We start from the raw sequence: 18,727 nt of genomic DNA on the forward strand, positions 1-18,727 counted from the left end.
ACACTAATTAAGGATCAAATTAGTCGATAACACTAATTAAGGATCAAATGAAAATATTGAAGAAGAAATTTAATACAAGAACTTTTAACTTCATATGTGTTGGAATGTGTAATTTCTCCTTCAAATGAAATGTAAAAGCATAATAGAGGATTTTAGAAATTCTTGGATTACTGAATACGGTTAGGTAAAGTTATAGAAATTATTTATGTTTAAATAGTTCTAGAAAAGTCTATTTGTCCTATGCTAGGTAATTTAGATGTTTTCGAAAACAATCAAAGATTAGGCATCTTGTAATTTTATTGATATGAACAAAATGTTTAATGAAATATATTAGTGTCGTAACACATTGCATATATGTCTATTTTAGCTTATTTTATCCATCCACATTTCACAAGGTGTATTAGAGTTGTCTTGGGTTTCTACAAGTGGTATCAGAGATAGGTTAGGAAAATCATGTCACCATTTGTGATAGATGAATTAAAGCCAAGTTAATTGGGAGCATCCTGTCATTGTTTTTTGACAGAAGCAACTAATCAAGGGATATCTGAAGAAGAAGGAATTTTTTTTTCACCATTTGTGATAGGAAAGAGATTTATTATTTTGTAGAGCAAGGTTATTTGGAGAACCATGTTACCATTTGTGACAAATGAAGCTATCAAGAGGTAGTTGAAAGAAGACATGAATCTGATTAAGGTTATTAGTGAATCCTGTCACAAACATTTGTGACAGATGAGGCAAAATTATCAGTAGATCTTGTGAAAATAGGATATCATTGGCAACTAATTGTTTACAAAATGTTTGTAGAAATTAAAGGCCGCAACCTTGGAAGACACTATTCATGCATTAACAGATATGAAGATTATTGGAAAATAACATTTTGGCATCAAGCAAGAAAGGATTTGGATTTGTATGCAACAACATTTGAGGTTGAAATTTAGGAGAGTGTTGGAATGTGTAATTTCCCCCTCAAATAAAATGTATAAGCATAATAAAAGATTCTATAAATTCCTGGATTGCCAAATAGGGTTAGGTAAAGTTATAAAAATTATTTATGTTTAGATAGTTCTAGAAAAGTCTATTTGCCCTATGTTGGCTAATTTAGATGTTTTTAGAAACAATCATAGACCTCTATAAATAGAGGCATCTTGTAATGTTATTGATATGGACAAAATGTTTAATAAAATATATTAGGTTCTCAATACATTGCATATATTTCCATTTTAGTTTATTTTGTCCATCCACCTTTCACAAGGTGTATTATAGTTGTCCTAGATTTCTACAATATAGACAATCTTACATAAAGTTTAGATTTAATAGATTCCCCAACTCATTTGAAATTCATCCTGAGAAACTATATCCAATCATCAATCTAGACATTACAAAGTCATTATTGTATCCAATAGAGCATGTTCTAAGCTATTTTCTGATGTTGAATCTATCTCAGATTATTTGAGGTCCAATAAGATTATTGATGTATAAGTAACATTGACTTATAGAATTTTTAGATTAATTAAATTCTCCAAGCTATTGGGAATGGATCCAATTTATGTCCTTATTGTATGATACATCCTTGTAGTATCTATAAATAATTGGATCTACAAAACCATTGAGTGCAATTTATGATGTCTTTGTGATTCGAATGGTAAATGTGTTAGTTTGGTCATGCCTTAAATTTATGGGACTTACAATGTTTGAAGTCCACCAAGTAAACCAATTACACTTGGAAGAGTTCCCTTAAGTACCATTGTTGATAATTTCCTATACCAAAAACTCAACTAAATTTAGAAATGCTAGGAGCTATAAAAATTAAATTAGCTCAACATCAATTTGGATACATATAGAAGCCTTAAAATGCAGTTACTTATGAGTTGGGGCAATTAATTCCATCCCATTGAAACCCACACAGATCTGAATCTTTCCAATTGGGTGGCACTGTACTTTTCCATTCCATTTTCAGCTTGTTAAGATTGTTAGATATAATAATTTCTACTTAGGATTAGTTGTCTATCATTAGATGTTTCTAGATTATTAGATTTATGTATTTTGGTTGTGTCGGCTATAGAATTTTTCTAAAGTATGTAGATATTTTGTCTTGTTCGCTAATGTTAGATTTCTCTAAAATATTGTACACTTGCCTATAAAAAGGGAGTATGTATTCATTTGAAATCACAATGAATGAAATATAATATATTTTTATTGTGTCACAACACATTGTGTTTAGTGCTTTCATTTTATTATGTCTCTGCCCATCTATCAAATTTGTATCAGAGCAAGGTTAAAAAAGAGGAGTTCAAAGGATTATATGTAACGAGGATTGCAACAAAGAAAGAGGATTGAAAGACATACAAATCATTTTTTTGTGAGAACCATAAGTTTCTTGTTGCCCTCATTTAGGGTTTGGTATATCTGTGTATTTTTTTGAATTTTTCAGCCTTCAATTCCAATGTTTTCTAGAAAGAATTATGATGATTGGGCTTTTAGAATGAAGCTTATATTTGATTCCTATGAGTTAGTAGATATAATTTTAAATGGTTATGTTGAACTTGTAAATGGTTATGTTGAACTTGTAGATGAGTCTACTTTAAATGCTAATCAAAAGAAAAAGCTTGATGAAAATAGACGGAAGAATAAAAAAGCTTTGTAGATTATTGGACAAGCACTAGATGACTTTGTTCTTGGAAAAATTAAGCTATGTGTTATAGTGAAGCAAGCTTGGGACATTCTTGAGACTACATATCAAGGTACAAGTAAGGTAAAGATTGTTAAATTGCAAGCACTTAGAAGAGAATTTAAGAATTTACAAATGAAGGATTCTGACTCTATAGAGCAATTTTCAAATCATGTTATGAATGTGGTTAATCAAGTAAGGATGAATGGTGATGAGCTTATTGGTCATAAAGTTGCAGAAAAGATTTTAAGAAGTTTGCCTCCTAATTTGATAATATTGTGGTTGCAATTGAAGTATCTAAGGATTTAACAATATTATCTATAAATGAGATGTTTGGATCCTTGTATAATCATGAAGATAGGTTGAACAAGTGTAATGGTAATTCACTGGAGAATGCATTCAAAACACAAATGAAATTTAGTAGAGGAAGAGGAAGAGGACATTCTAGATTTAGAGGAAGAGGAAGAGGTAGATATAATTTTCAAAAGGAAGAAGGAAAAAGTCCATATTAGGAGAAAGGAGAAATCAATACTTCAACTCAAAGGGATGCAATGATAGCCAAACATCACAAAGGTATGATAAAACAAATGTTCAATGTTATTATTGCAAGAAGTTTGGAAATTTTGCAAATGAGTGTAGAAAGAAACAAGCTGAAATGAGTAAGCAAAATGCAATTTTTTTTTAGAGTAATTCTAAGACTTTGTTCATTACTTGCAATGTAGCCCAAGAGATTTCAAATGATTTTTGGTTTCTAGATAGTGGTTGCAACATTCATATGACAGGAAACAAAAAGTTTTTTGAAAGGATGGATAGATCAATTAAATCAAAAGTGAAGTTGTGAAATAAAGAGATAGTGGAAGTAAGTGGAAAAGGTACAATCAATGTCATAACAAAGCATCATAACAAATCTATTTCTGATGTATTCTTTGTACTTGGTTTGAAACATAATCTTATAAGTGTAGGGAAACATAGTCAAAAAGATTATAGAGTTATTTTTGAGAAAAATGTGTGCACTATATTTGATATGCCTCCTAGTAACTTGGTGATTGCAAGGGTGGAAATGACAATAAACATAATGTTTCCACTACGGATTAAGAGCAATATGATTGATGAAATTGCAGCAATTTTCAAAGCAACGAGTCAAGATTAGACATGGTTATGGCACTTGAGATATGGTCATCTAAATCTGAAAGGATTACCTTTATTGCAAAGAAAGGAAATGATAAAAGGCTTACCCCCAATTGAAGCATCATTAAGACCATGTGAAAGTTGTATTTTGGCCAAACATCATAGAGAGAGTTTTCCAAAAGGGGTGTCATATAGAGCAAAAGTACCTTTAGAAATTGTGCATTCATATATATGTGGTCCAATGAAAACACCATCATTAGGGGGGAGTATTTATTTCTTAACATTTATTGATGACTTTAGTAGAAAGACATGGGTTTACTTTCTTAACTACAAATCTAAAACTTTTGTGGCAAATTTAAGGAATTCAGGGCTTTTGTTGAGTAACAAAGTTGTTTACCTATCATGATTTTGAGATTTGATAGAGGTTGAGAGTATAAGTGAAATGAGTTTTTAGATTATTGCAGGGATCATGGAATCAAAAAGCAATTTACTACTAGTTACACACCATAGCAAAATGGTGTTGCAGAGAGAAAGAATATGACAATAATGGAGATGACAAGGAGCATGTTGAAAGGTAAGAATATCCCTAATGCGTATTGGGTTGAGGCAGTTTCTTGTGTTGTTAATATCTTGAATAGGAGTCCAACAAAGGTTGTGAGGGACATGATTCCGCAAAAAGAATGGAGTGGTAAGATTCATAGTGTTTCTCATCTCAAAGTATTTGGTTGTATTGCATATGCACATGTTCCAAAAGAAATTAGAAATAAATTAGATGATAAGAGTGAGAAATGTATTTTTGTTGGCCATGATGAGCAATCTAAGGCATATAAGTTGTTTAATCCTATCAATAGAAAATTCATTGTGGGTAGGGATGTTGTATTTAAAGAGGATGAATCTTGGGATGAAAATATAGATAAAATTATGACAGGTGCTGCAACAATACCATATGATGAGAAGGATAAAAAAGATCACAAAGATCAAGAGGATCAACCAAGTGACCAAGAAGGAACTCCACCACAAAGTCCACAAGGAGATCACTTAGAAAATGAAGTTGAACATGTAGAATCTTCAAATTCACAAGTAGCTAATGATTCAAATCCTATACTTGCACAATTGAGATCAAGAATTACAAGCAAGAAAACTAGAAGCTTGAATAAGATTTATGGTTAAGGAAGTAAAATATATTTGCAATCAAATTTTTCTTTATTTTCTCAAGATCCTATATATTTTGAAGATGCAATTAAGGAAGGACATTGGATTAATGAAATGAATGATGAAATAGAATCTATCTAGAGAAATGATGCATGGGAATTAGTTGATTTTCCTAAGAACAAAGATTGCATTGGTGTAAAATGGGTTTATAAGACTAAGTTTAAAGCTAATGGAGATGTAGAAAAATATAAGGCAAGGTTAGTTGCTAAGGGATTTTCACAAGAATATGGGGTTGACTATAATGAGACATTTGCACTTGTAACAAGACTTGATACTGTCAGAATATTATTAGCTATTGCAGCTCAAAACAAATAGATGGTTCAAAATGGACATCAAATCAACATTTTTGAATGGATATTTGGAAGAAGAAGTGTATGTGCAAAAAATACTAGGATATGAAATAAGAGGCTATGAAGACAAAGTTTATAAGTTGAAGAAGGAAATCTATGGATTGAAACAACCTCCAAGAGCCTAGTGCAACATAATAGATTCATACATAATGGAGAATGGATTCAAGAGAAGCACTAGTGAACCTAAATTATATACCAAGATCAATGCACAAGGTCGGATTTTGATTGTTCACTTATATGTTGATGACTTGATCTTTACAGACAATCTATCTATTGACATGTTTAAATCAGCAATGAAAAATGAATTTAAAATGACAGATCTAGGATTAATAAAATATTTTCTTGGCATTGAAGTTACTCAAAATGATAAAGGAATTTTTATTTTCCAAAGTAAATATGAAAAAGATGTTTTGAAAAGATTTCATTACACTTGTGGTGTAGGCACCAAACTAAATAGAGAAGATAATGAGAAAGGCTTTGACTCAACTATTTTCAAAAGATTGGTTGGTAGTTTGATGTATCTGACAAAAGCTAGACTAGATATTATGTATGGAGTGAGTTTAATTTATAGATTCATGGACTCACCTAAGAACTCACATTGGTCGGCATGAAAAAGAATATTAAGATGTATTTCAGAAACTATGAATCATGGCATATTGTATTCTACTTTAGATGATTTTAAATTAGTTGGATATACTGATGAGAGCAGTTTATGAATCATTTTATACCATCTTTTTATCCATTTTATGTGCCATCATATTTACTTCCATATTCTATTTTCCATTCCATCTCGTCCCATTTTACTACTTTATGTTACATATGGTTAAATATATATAAGTTATATTTAATATGGTTTTGAGATTAAAATATAGGAAATAATTATTGATTATTGTTACTAACAAGAATTGTTATTTTATGTCTTGGAAAATATATTTTCTAATATAGAGATTTCAGGGTGTTCATCTTCCTGTCATTTTCCATGCAGAAAATCTTCCAGTCACTTTTGGTCACAAACTTCTACCTATCATATGATGGCAATGGATATAACTATTCATGATCTCCTATCCATAAATAATATCATATCAAGTGAAATCTATATGAAATAATTAGAGAAAAAGCTCGTGATTTATGTGCCAGCTATTTAGAGGGAACAAAATTTGCAAGGCAAAAATATGACAGTCAGTTTTGTGTTTTAATTTGTGAGCAAATGAGGATGAATCTGGAAAATCTAAGATGAGTTTTGTCCAGAATGGGCCCAATTAAGTTTCCTCACGACAGAATCTTCAGAAACTCAACCATTTAGAAGTTACCAATGGTTTTATAAACATAAGAATTTTGATTTTGCTGTTGCGGCCAGCCCAAACTCCACATTTTTCTGCAACAACTAATGGTTATATCCACATGGATAATGATTCACTTTGATAGGGGAGTTGATATAACCATTTCCATCTCTATTTTTGTTTGATGTCACCCAAATTTGTCAATAATTTATAGTCATTCTGAAACAAGGAATTACATGAGAATGTTTGTTAGATACAACAAAACAAGCTCTCTATTTTTATATGCATTTGTTGTAAGACTACAATTATATATGATGCATAATGTAAGCTACAGGGAGGAGAGCAAATTTACATATCAGAAAAACACTTCTGCACACAAATCTTCCTGTAGCAGAATTCTATGTAAATTCTTTGTTATATATGGATGAATAAAATATCATTATTTTGATTGAAGGAGAGTAGAGGATCATTTATTTCCATCACCAGGCATACTGAGGAGGCAGGATCCACTGCTCAGAATGACTGGTGATTTGTTTTAGATTAGAGTGTGTTTTATTTTATATATGTTTTGATTTGATTTCTTATATAAAATTCTTATATTAGCTTACTTGTTTTGATTCATGTTATTATAATTGATTATTGATTCATGTATTGTTTAAGATATAAGTGTGAATTTAGATTTCTGTGGTTTCTTATTTATTTTATGCAATGTTAAATTCTAGATTAAATTTTACATGTTATCATGCTTTCTAGTTTTTTAGAATTTTTTTATTTTAGATTTAAATGTCTAATTCCTATCGCAGGAAGTGACAGTTCCTGTTGCCAGTTATGTTTTGATTTATTGTAGGTTTTAGCTTAGCTCCTATCGCTAGTTTTGTTTTGGTTTGTTGTAGGTTTCCTTCCACATGTTCTTAGTTGCATCCATCCCCACTTGGCATGCTATCTTCATCCCTTGAGCATATAGCCACTATACCTTTCACGAGTTTACGACCTCAGATTGATATTTAAATGTGAGATGAACTGGCTCTTAATCTTATTGTTTATCCTTAATATTTGTACCACAGTTTCACCCAACATTTTGGCGCCGTTGCCGAGGAAAGGTATTAAAGGTGTGAAATCATAGTAAGCCAAGTTAGGAATAGTGCGCCTTTGGGAGTGTCTGATCAAGTGTCAACCTTGGTTAGTCCGGTACCATAGGTTTGCATTGTAGTAAATCATTTAGGTGCATTGTTTTTTTTTTTAACTTTGCAAATAGGGTTTAGAAGTTAGATCTATTATTTATGTTATAATTTGTTGTTGTGAGTAATTGATAAATAAAGGGAATTTTGAAGAAAAATGTTTAAAATGATGCATTCTCAAGGTAGTCCAACGTCAAATTTGAAAACAAGAATTGGTGAAGGAATTGCATCAACCAAAGATGATGTTTTTACCCATTTATTACCTAATGTATGCAACTTAAATGATCTTGATCTTCCATTGTCACAGGTATGTACAAATGTTATTTCTATATTTGAACAAGAGAAAATAATTGATTAATTTTTAGGACAATGGGATTTTACGAATGATGATTTGACAATTTGTTGTTCTATTTGTTACAGGAAGCGTGATGAATGCACATGCCCCAGAAATGAAGGAAACATGGTAAATAAAGTACAATCTATTTATGAGCCTCACCATGATAAGGGTGGTGGAGGGAAAGTATTCCTTGTAACAGTTGAACCATTTCAAACAACAAATCAAGATGATCAAGGTATGCATAATAATGTTAACATGTATCATCACTCTATTGCATTACAAAGTCAACATGTCTCTTCAAAACATCCTTCTCCACCTAGTATATATGGTGAATATGAAAATAGATGCTCACAACAACCACTATATCCATCCTTACCATCTCCATTATTCCCATCCTACTCACACCCACCTACTCTATATCCAATACAAACTTTTCCATTATCTTTATTCCATTCATTTCACCCACCATCCACCCCAACATATCCACCAATGGAAATTATAATTCCTCATGAAAAATTACATAATAAGGTGGATCAAATAACTTATTCTGATGACATTTCAATTATCCTTTTAAATTCTCTTCATGTGCATGAAAATGATGATGTGACTAAAAGATGTGATTTTTGTATAGAATAATTAAAAGAACATATTGATCAATTCAAAAACCATCGATTTAGTTCTTCTTATCTATTTCTTGAATCATAAAATTTTGAGATATTTTACACACATAAAGAAATTGTGTCTTTAGATTTTATCATTAAAAAGATATGTATGTGTGTTAGAATTAATCATGCACTACAAGTTGATTTAATAATCATTCCAGAGTTGTGTGTGATGAAAAATGATAACTTATAAGATCTATTCTCTAAAAATGTTTTAATATACAAATATGTAATCTTGGGAGGCCTATGATAAAAATGTGTATCCCTCACACACTTATTGATTTGGGTCCAACTGATTAAACAAAATTTGATGGATTTGATTGCATTAATGACCAAATAACATGTGTTGCAAATGGATGTTCATTATTCTTTATTGTTGATTCTTTACATTATTCTGAGATGACTAAATACACTATGGATGATTCATTCATTTAACAAGAACCAAGGTATTAATATCTATATATTTCTCATTCTTGGTTGTTGTATCTTAAGATGATCATTCATAAATAATAGGCGTTGAATCACTTTCTTGATTCTTTGGATGGTTTGAGACATCAAGAAGGAATCCATAGAAATACTAAAACTCAAAGATATTCTTAAATTTGCCTGCTTAAAATTTTCTTCATGTTCTTATGACCTTGTAGAATGAAGTTAAGTTGGGGGGAATCCCTCCAACTTTGTGATTCTTAGATGATTTTCAATCAAGCTTCATTGATTGTTTTCTTGGTCCTCAACATGTGATATCTCAACTATTCAAGGCATGTGTTCTAATGTTAATTAGCATTTATATTATATGAACACAAGATTTTATCCATTCTCTCAAGTATCTTTTCATGTTAATAACTCTACCTATCATTAGTAAAAATGCATTACTCACTTAATGGTAGGGTTATTAACTAGATAAAAATTACTTTACTTTACTTGGTATGCTTGGTTTTGAGAATATGGTTACAGGTCTCTTGTTGTGGTGACGTGATCTTAGTACCATTACCAGTTGATGATGCTTTTCTACACAAGAATTGCATAACACACTATGTTGGCTTTGTTAACATTATGTGGGCTTGCTCGCTATTTGAGTTTTACTTGTGCTTTACTATTGAAGATCACAAGAAGATTGTGGTATAAGGTGTTCCTCACCTTGAGATAAAATTTATTTTCTTTGGTGATTTATCACATGGAGGAAAATGTGCAATTTGGTCTATGAGATTCATGATTCATTTTGAGCTACACATCCAGAAAAACTTTGAAGACATTGCAGATCATCACAGTCCTTCCTTGAGTTGTGTCTCCTCCTCTTTGAAGTTTTATGGACACATTGGAGACTATCATTGGTAATTCACTCCATACTCCTCTCTTTGGTAATAAAGGTGTGTCACTCACAAATTTACATTTTTCTACAATGAATCTTTCACAGACTTCAACAGAATAGGGTTTCATATCTTCATGTGATGTCATCCTATTATATCATAGAGAAATGTGAGTAGCACCATCACTATGGGTGATTCTCTTACCTTAGTGTGCTAGTGTGTTCCAAAGTTATCCAAGAAGATTTCAGATTCATTGTTGTGAGATACATGGATCAAGGTTGATCTATGAAGTGTTTTAGTATTCTCAAGTTTGTGGAGATTATTCATAGTCATCATTTCAAGTTCATTATGCAACCAAGATTCAACGGAGCCTTTTGCCTGGTCATAGAAAAAAATTAAGTTTTGGATGGTATCATTTTCCATCATCCATATCACAATTTTTTTTTCTTTGGTCATTATATGCAATTATTGGAAAAGAAAAAATGTAAAAAAAAAAAAAAAAAGAAGAAGGAAAAAAAAGCAATAAAAGATCCAATAATGAAAACCTTCGGGCGTTGTTGGCCAGTTAATATCTGAAAACTAATTTCTAGTGGATATTAATTGCAACATAAATTCTTAGTGGTGAAAACTATTTTTACAACGCCATTGAGCGGTGAGTGATTCAAAACTGGCTTGCCAGCGGTCACTTGTTGTTATCAAAAATTGAAAAAATGAAAAAAAAAGAAAAAGAAAAAATGAAAAAATATTTTTTTAAAAATGACAAAAGAAAATGTAATAATTGGTGTTCTTGATTTTTCTACTAATCATTCTTTTTAGTAACACTCATTGGCTTCAATGGTTCTTTCATTCTTGGCACCTCCTATCACTTACCCTTGTCGCTTAGTGTGATCCTCAAATCTTTGATCACCTATAGTATGCACTATAAATTCAGTTGAGGTGCTATGGACAATGGATTCAACTCCCTTCAGTGTGATCTATAATGCTTCCATCAGATGACAATGGCTACTGGAGTTGCAGTCTTAGTCATAATCTTGGTTCCTCTTAAAGGGTTACTCTCTAGTGCCTTCATTTAGCTGGTGATCTTTTGTGGTGCTATTTCTCTTGGCAGAGTTCTTGGTTACTTGTTCAGACTTGACGATTGCTACGATCCTTTGCCTTTGGACCTTGGCATGGAAGGACATGCAAGTTGGTAAAATAGTCAAGTTTTATTTTCTATTATTTTATCTCATCACTTTATTAATATTTCTTATTATATTGATCATATGTGCAACATCCCTACCTTTCATCTCCCTATTTCCCAAGGATGGTCAACCCTTTAAGTTGGGGGGAGGCATACTATCCTTATTACATATCTTTATCACCCAATATTTCCTTTATCCTTGTTCATCCCATCCTAAAACCCATTATTTCATTCTTCATATTTCTCATTTCATCATTCATGAGCCCTATCATTTCACCTATTTTACACATGTTGAAAATGAAGACAAGTTTTCATGACACCTTCTATATATAGGCATTTGAAACATGATGCTATGAAAAATGAAGATGAAAAAAATACAAAGAAAAAAAGTGAAAATTAGAAAAATTGAAGGAGGTATCAACATTGAAAAACAACCAAACAAATGAAGAAATAACTATTTTCATGAGAAACTTAGCATAGCAAAGGGCAAGGTGGTTGTATATAAGCTATAACAATTAAAGGTAATAACCAAGGTCTTCAATCCAAAAGATCCCTTGATCATAATGATTGCACGAGGACGTGCAATATGTTAAGTTGGGAGGAATTATTAGAGCATTTTATGAATCATTTTATACCATCTTTTTATCCATTTTATGTGCCATCATATTTACTTCCATATTCTATTTGCCATTCCATCTCGTCCCATTTTACTACTTTATGTTACATATGGTTAAATATATATAAGTTATATTTAATATGGTTTTGAGATTAAAATATAAGAAATAATTATTGATTATTGTTACTAACAAGGATTGTTTTTTTATTCCTTGGAAAATATACTTTTTGATATAGAGATTTTAGGGTGTTCATCTTCTTGTCATTTTCCATGCAGAAAATCTTCTGCTCACTTTTGGTCACGAACTTCTACCTATCATATGATGGCAATGGATATAACTATTCATGATCTCCTATCATATCAAGTGAAATCTACATGAAAAAATTAGAGGAAAATCTTGTGATTTATGTGCCAGCTATTTAGAGGGAACAAAATCTGCAAGGCAAAAATATGACAGTCAGTTTTGTGTTTTAATTTGTGAGAAAATGAGGATGAATATGGAAAATCTAAGACATGGGTTTTGTCTAGAATGAGCCCAATTAAGTTTCCACGTGGCAGAATCTTTAGAAACTCAACCATTTAGAAGTTACCAATGGTTTTATAAACATAAGAATTTTGATTTTGCTGTTGCGGCCAGCTCAAACTCCACATTTTTTTGCAATAACTAATGGTTATATCCACGTGGATAATGATTCACTTTGATAGGGGAGTTGATATAACCATTTCCATCTCTATTTTTGTTTGATGTCACCAAAATTTGTTAATAATTTATAGTCATTCTCAAACAAGGAATTACGTGAGAATGTTTGTTAGATACAACAAAACAAACTCTCTATTTTTATATGCATTTGTTGTAAGACTACAATCATATATGATGCATAATGTAAGCTACAGGGAGGAGAGTAGATTTACATATTAGAAAAACACTTCTGCACATAGATCTTCCTGTAGCAGAATTCTATGTAAATTCTTTGTTATATATGGATGAATAAAATATCATTATTTTGATTGAAGGAGAGCAGAGGATCATTTATTTCCATCACCAGGCATACTGAGGAGGCAGGATCCACTACTCAGAATGACTGGTGATTTGTTTTAGATTAGAGTGTGTTTTATTTTATATATGTTTTGATTTGATTTCTTATATAAAATTCTTATATTAGCTTGCTTGTTTTAATTCATGTTATTGTAATTGATTATTGATTCATGTATTGTTTAAGATATAAGTGTGAATTCAGATTTCTGTGGTTTCTTATTTATTTTATGCAATGTTAAATTCTAGATTAAATTTTACATGTTATCATGCTTTCTAGTTTTTTAGAATTGTTTTATTTTAGATTTAAATGTCTAATTCCTGTCGCAGGAAGTGACAGCTCCTGTCGCCAATTATGTTTTGATTTATTGTAGGTTTCAGCTTAGCTCCTATTGCCAGTTTTGTTTTGGTTTGTTGTAGGTTTCCTTCCACATGTTCTCAGTTGCATCTATCCCCACTTGGCATGCTATCTTCATCCCTTGAGCATATAGCCACTATACCTTTCACAAGTTTATGACCCCAGATTGATATTTAAATGTGAGATGAACTAGCTCTTAATCTTATCATTTATCCTTAATATTTGTACCACAATTTCACCCAACATATACAGATGGTGATTTTGCAGGGAATATTGAAGATAGAAGGATCACATCTAGATATACATTTTATGTTGGGACAGGTGTTGTAGCCTGGGCATCAAAGAAGCAACTTGTAGGAACTCTTTCATTAGCTAAAGTAGAGTATGTAGTGGGAACAACAATTGCATGTCAATTAGTATGGATGCGAAGGATTTTGAAAGACTTAATGCAAGTTCAAGATGGATCTCTTACAATCTATTGTGATAAAAAGTTGGCTATTGCACTTTCAAAGAATCATGTGTTTCACAAGAGGAAAAAGCACATTGACACAAGGTATCACTTCATTAGAGAACTAGTTAGCAACAAAGAAATTAATCTACAACATTGCAGATTAGAGGAGCAACTTGCAGATATCTTCACCAAGGCTTAAGCACAAGAACAATTTGAGATTTTGATTGTAAATATTAATGATGTAGATAGTAAAAATTATGGGGGAGTGTTTGAAATAATAATTTCTACTTAGGATTAATTTTTTGTCATTAGATGTTTCTAGATTATTAGGTTTAGGTATTTTGGTTGTGCCAGCTATAGAATTTTCTAGAAGTATGTATATATTTTGTCTTGTCGGCTAATGTTAGTTTTCTCAAGAATATTGTACATTTGCCTATAAAATGGCACTATGTATTTATTTGAAATCAAGATTAATGATATATATTATATATTTTTATTGTGCCATAGCACATTGTGTTCAATGTTTTCATTTTATTGTGCCTTTTCCCATCCAGCAAAGAATAATCACTGCAATATTAATAGATGCCTAATTGGCCCTTTTTATAGCCACCATTTTACCTCCACCCAGAATCCCTTTATAAAGCTAATTTAACATCAAAAATAGAGATTTTTAGTCCTAATTTATATTGATAGATGAGGAGGTTAAAATCTTAGTTTCACATTTGGACCATAAGCATATAAATACAAAGAAGTTGGCTAGTCTGTGTATAGATGATTTTAATATTTATCTTCGCTGAATAAAGTTCTTAGTAAATATAGAAGTTATTGTTTGTAGTTTTTGAATTTGATTGTTTGATGAATTTATATCATCAAAATTTAAGGTCACATTTTCTGAGCTATCATTTCAAAAAAATCACAGAGTCAAATCTAAAAATAAAAAATATTATTCATATAAATTTTGAAAAAAAAATTATAGAAATTTATTTTAAAACCAAATAATTGACACCTATGGTTGGTGGTGATCTTTTGTACTCTGTTATGTAGGTTTCATGCAAATGTTTAATAATTTATGCATTTTATTCATAAAACGAGTGTTAGCATTATGAATTTTGAAAGCGTTGTGCTAATGACAACAAAATATAAGACAAACAAGATTCCTTGGAGTTTACCTTTCCATATGCCCCCAAACCAATTGCATTCATCTTAGCAAATATATTTGTAGATTTTTCTAGCTCCATATAAGAAAACATTCTCGCACCTTTAAGGTTTGGAACACTTGTATGTTCTTCTTTGGATTCCCAACAAACTGAAACAACTCTCATGTACAAGTTATAGTGTACTACTTTTGTACTTAAAACTAAATTCTTAAACAAATGTTAAATTAGATGCAAATTTAGTGGGCATGTGATACCAAAAAGTCTAGGCATTACAATTTTCCCATCAGCCCTTCTTTTTGCATTTCAATTTTCTGATCGACCCTTCTTTTTTGCATCAAGAAATTCCCATAATTAATATAGTTGCTGCAATTGATATGGCGATGATTGTAGTCACTCCCATGCTATTGGATTGCACTGGATCACCTTCTATTAACCATTCAAACTCAAAAAAGAAATAAGAAAGGATAGGGACATCATGAATTATTATAGTTAACTATAAACTCGGTGGTTTGTAGGATATACTTACCAAGTAAATATGTATTACCTATGAAATAAGTAGCTCCAAAGGAGCTTGGAGCTTTATAGTTTTGGCTACCCATCATGAAACCTATTCCAATAATCTTTGCTTGTCTAAAAGCAATATTGTCAACAGGAAAAACCTGCACCTCAGAAGTTAAATAGTTATGTTTTTCAAAATTGAGTGACCCAACAAAGACTAAATCAGCACCCATATTTGTCTGCAGTGAACTTTCTAACTCCTTGAATCTCAATGCATTGTTTAGATATGAAAATAAGGGAACCTTGAATTTCAATGTGCCCTCATTAAAGTTTCTGAGGAAGATGTTTTCAAAATTGAAGATGAGCTTGTCTCCTTAGATCCTAAGGCATTTGATTCCATACATGATTTAATCATAAAAGTGAATGAATTAAGAATGAAGCTTGATGATTGTGAGAGTCCGATTAAAGATGACAGGTTAATCTATCTCATTCATAATAAGTTGCCATCTAAGTACTCCAATTTTTTTCTTCTTATAACACCTCAAAAACTACAAAGGGTCTGCCTATTAGAAAGTTTCTTTTGATCGCTATGCTATACTATTGGATGAAGAAGAAAAGACGTTGAGATCAATGGGAATTGTCATTTTTCCAAAGTCTAAGGCATTGGTGGCCAATAATGAGGGTTCTCAAAATTCAGCTAGTTAATCTTCAAATAAAGGAAAGGACAAGAATAAGAAATGAAAGAATAAAAAATGAGAGGATGCAGAAAAGGAAACACCACAATCAAATCAACAAGGCAAGTCTTCCTCGAATTCAAACAAGAAGGGGGACAATAATAAGGAGAAGAGAAAGTGTGCTTATTGCAAGAAGTTGGGTCATGAAGAACATGAGTGTTATCATAAAAAGATTAATGAGTTAAAGAACATCATAAAGAAACATAATGTTCCATTGCCTAATGCTTATAAAGAGAAAGGATCTTCTGCATATTCAAAGGGCAAAGTGCAAGCACTCATGGCAAATTCATGTTCTTCAACAGAATGGATTCTTGACTCAGGTGCCTCATATCATGTGGGTTCTTCAAAAGGAGATATTTCTTCATTGAAGAAGTCTAAGGTACCACACATCTTTGTAGGAGATGATACAAAAATGGAAGTTCAAGGGAAAGGAAATGTGGAGATGGAAAATGGAGAGTTCAAAGATGTTCTCTATGTTCCTAACCTAAGCTTTAATCTCCTCTCAATTTACCAAATCACTCACCTTGGAGATGGCCATAAAGGTAAGTTCCTTCCTAACTCAATAAAGGTGCGTAGTCTAAGAGATGATTCAGTGGTTGTAGTGGTGAAATTTAATCATGACACAAGGTTGTATCCTTTCTCCGAATTTGTGCCCAAGTCTCCTTCACAATCCTTGTTGACTCAATCAAATTCTCAAACCAAATTATGGCATGAGTAGTATGAACATCTTGCCTTCTACTATCTTTAGCAACTTTTCTCAAACAAAATGGTCAAAGGTCTACCTACAATCGACTTTTCCAAATGTGAATGTTCAACATGTTCAATGGATATCCATCTAGAGGAGAATTTTAATAAAGGGAAGTATTTAAGAGCACTAGTTATTCTTCAATTGGTTCACATGGTACTAGCAGGTCCTTTTATAGTGACATCAGTTAGCGAGGGTCGCTACATACTTAATTTCATTGATGACTTTTTACGCTACACTTGGGTCTACTTTCTTCATCACAAGAATGAAGTGTTGGATATGTTTCTCACCTTCAAGACTCATGTTGAATAGAAATTGAGGAAAGCCATCAAAGTTATTTGAATGGAAAATGAAAGTAGATATGTGAACAAAAGAATTAAAGAATTTCACAAACTTGAGGGTATTGATCTTCAGAATCCACCAGCATTTAGTCCGCACAAGACAAATGTTGTAGCATTCAGGATACAAAATCTTAGGTCTATGGAAATTTGCATGATATAAGCCACGTCTCTTGATCCTACACTTGAAGTTGAAACAATCAGCAGTGCCAATCACATACTTAATAGGTCTCCTCACAATGCCTTAGATGGCAAGACATCTTTTGAGGCATGGTGCAGCAGAAAACCCTTTGTGATACACTTCAAAGTCTTCGGTTGTCCAACATGGGAAAAAATATCTTCTAGGGGATGCAAGGCATCACCACCTCAAACTTGTACTTTCATTGGATATGAAGATAGTGTTAAGGCATATAGACTTATGGATCCTAAGACACATGGGATTTTTGTAGAGAGGAATGTACACTTTGAGGAAAGTTCACCAAGCTTATCCTCTAATCCTCTCTGCACTTCATACATTATGGAAACTGATAGTGACACTAGTGATAGTGCTTTAATAGATTTAGACACGTGGGGTTCTATCAACAATTGCAAAGAAAGGTCAACATCAGTGCATTCCAAATGCATATATTTCCATAGTGATAGGTCTAGCATAGGAGGGTACACCTTGTCTTCCTACTCCAGCATCAGAGGATGACAACATAAAAAATATTTCCAATTTTTTTGTGGAGTCATATATAGCAGATTTGGGGGACATCATTGATGATATAAATCTTCTCTTTGATGGAGAAGATCCTTCTTTAGTTGTTGTGAGGGCTCACTCTGACCCTCATGTCCATTCTCTACATGATCAATCTTTATAGGTCTCTTTATTAGTTGAGGAGATAGTACATTCTTTGGGATAGGCTCTACATCCATCCTTGCTAGATTTAGCATTGTTCTTTTTAGAAGCATTGGAAAGGGAAATAGTCTGTATTGACATAGGGATAGTTGAGCAGGTTTCAGAGGCATCATTAATCATCGAGATTCTTTTTACACACAAGGGAAGCATCTCTTATGTACCTATGATATTGTTTCTTCCAAAGGGGAGGAGGAACATTATTCAACATTCATGGACCAACTTCTACATTGGAGCGGTTATCACTGATTGACACTCTACATTTGGGGGGGGGGGGGGGGGGGGGGTGGGGGGGGACTACCTTGTCTCTCTTCTTCTTCTCTCTTGTGGGGGGGACCTTTTCCTCTTTTGGGATTGTGTTCTTCTCATATTTTATTATTGTATATACTTGATGTATGTCATAATGGGGGGGTCTTGATTACTCCATCCATCCACGCATCCATGCTATTACTGGAATCACTAGATTTCTTCGCATCTATGGGAGGCAATTGGTGGTTTTTAGAAAAAAGGTCTTATGAAAGCAATACCAAGGCACTTAGGAAGGCTTCTGAAGCTCTTACCCTTAACCTATTTTATGTTGACTTACAAATCCATCTTGCC

General features: G+C 32.2%; 1 protein-coding gene across 2 annotated transcripts in view; it reads right to left on the minus strand.

The window, feature by feature from the left end:
* Positions 1 to 1,368, minus strand: part of LOC149546075 (leucine-rich repeat receptor protein kinase HPCA1-like) — a 119,105-nt gene extending 117,737 nt beyond the window's left edge. For both annotated transcript variants that reach the window (XM_089794536.1, XM_089794534.1), the window contains exon 1: positions 1,298 to 1,368. The gene's annotated coding sequence lies outside the window, so the exon portion shown is untranslated. The remainder of the gene's footprint in view (positions 1 to 1,297) is intronic.
* Between the last annotated feature and the right edge of the window lie 17,359 nt (positions 1,369 to 18,727).

Source organism: Cupressus sempervirens, chromosome 7 (genome assembly GCF_028749045.1).
Source record: "Cupressus sempervirens isolate cs-2001-9-10 chromosome 7, ASM2874904v1, whole genome shotgun sequence".
In the NCBI taxonomy this organism is placed as follows: Eukaryota; Viridiplantae; Streptophyta; class Pinopsida; order Cupressales; family Cupressaceae; genus Cupressus; species Cupressus sempervirens.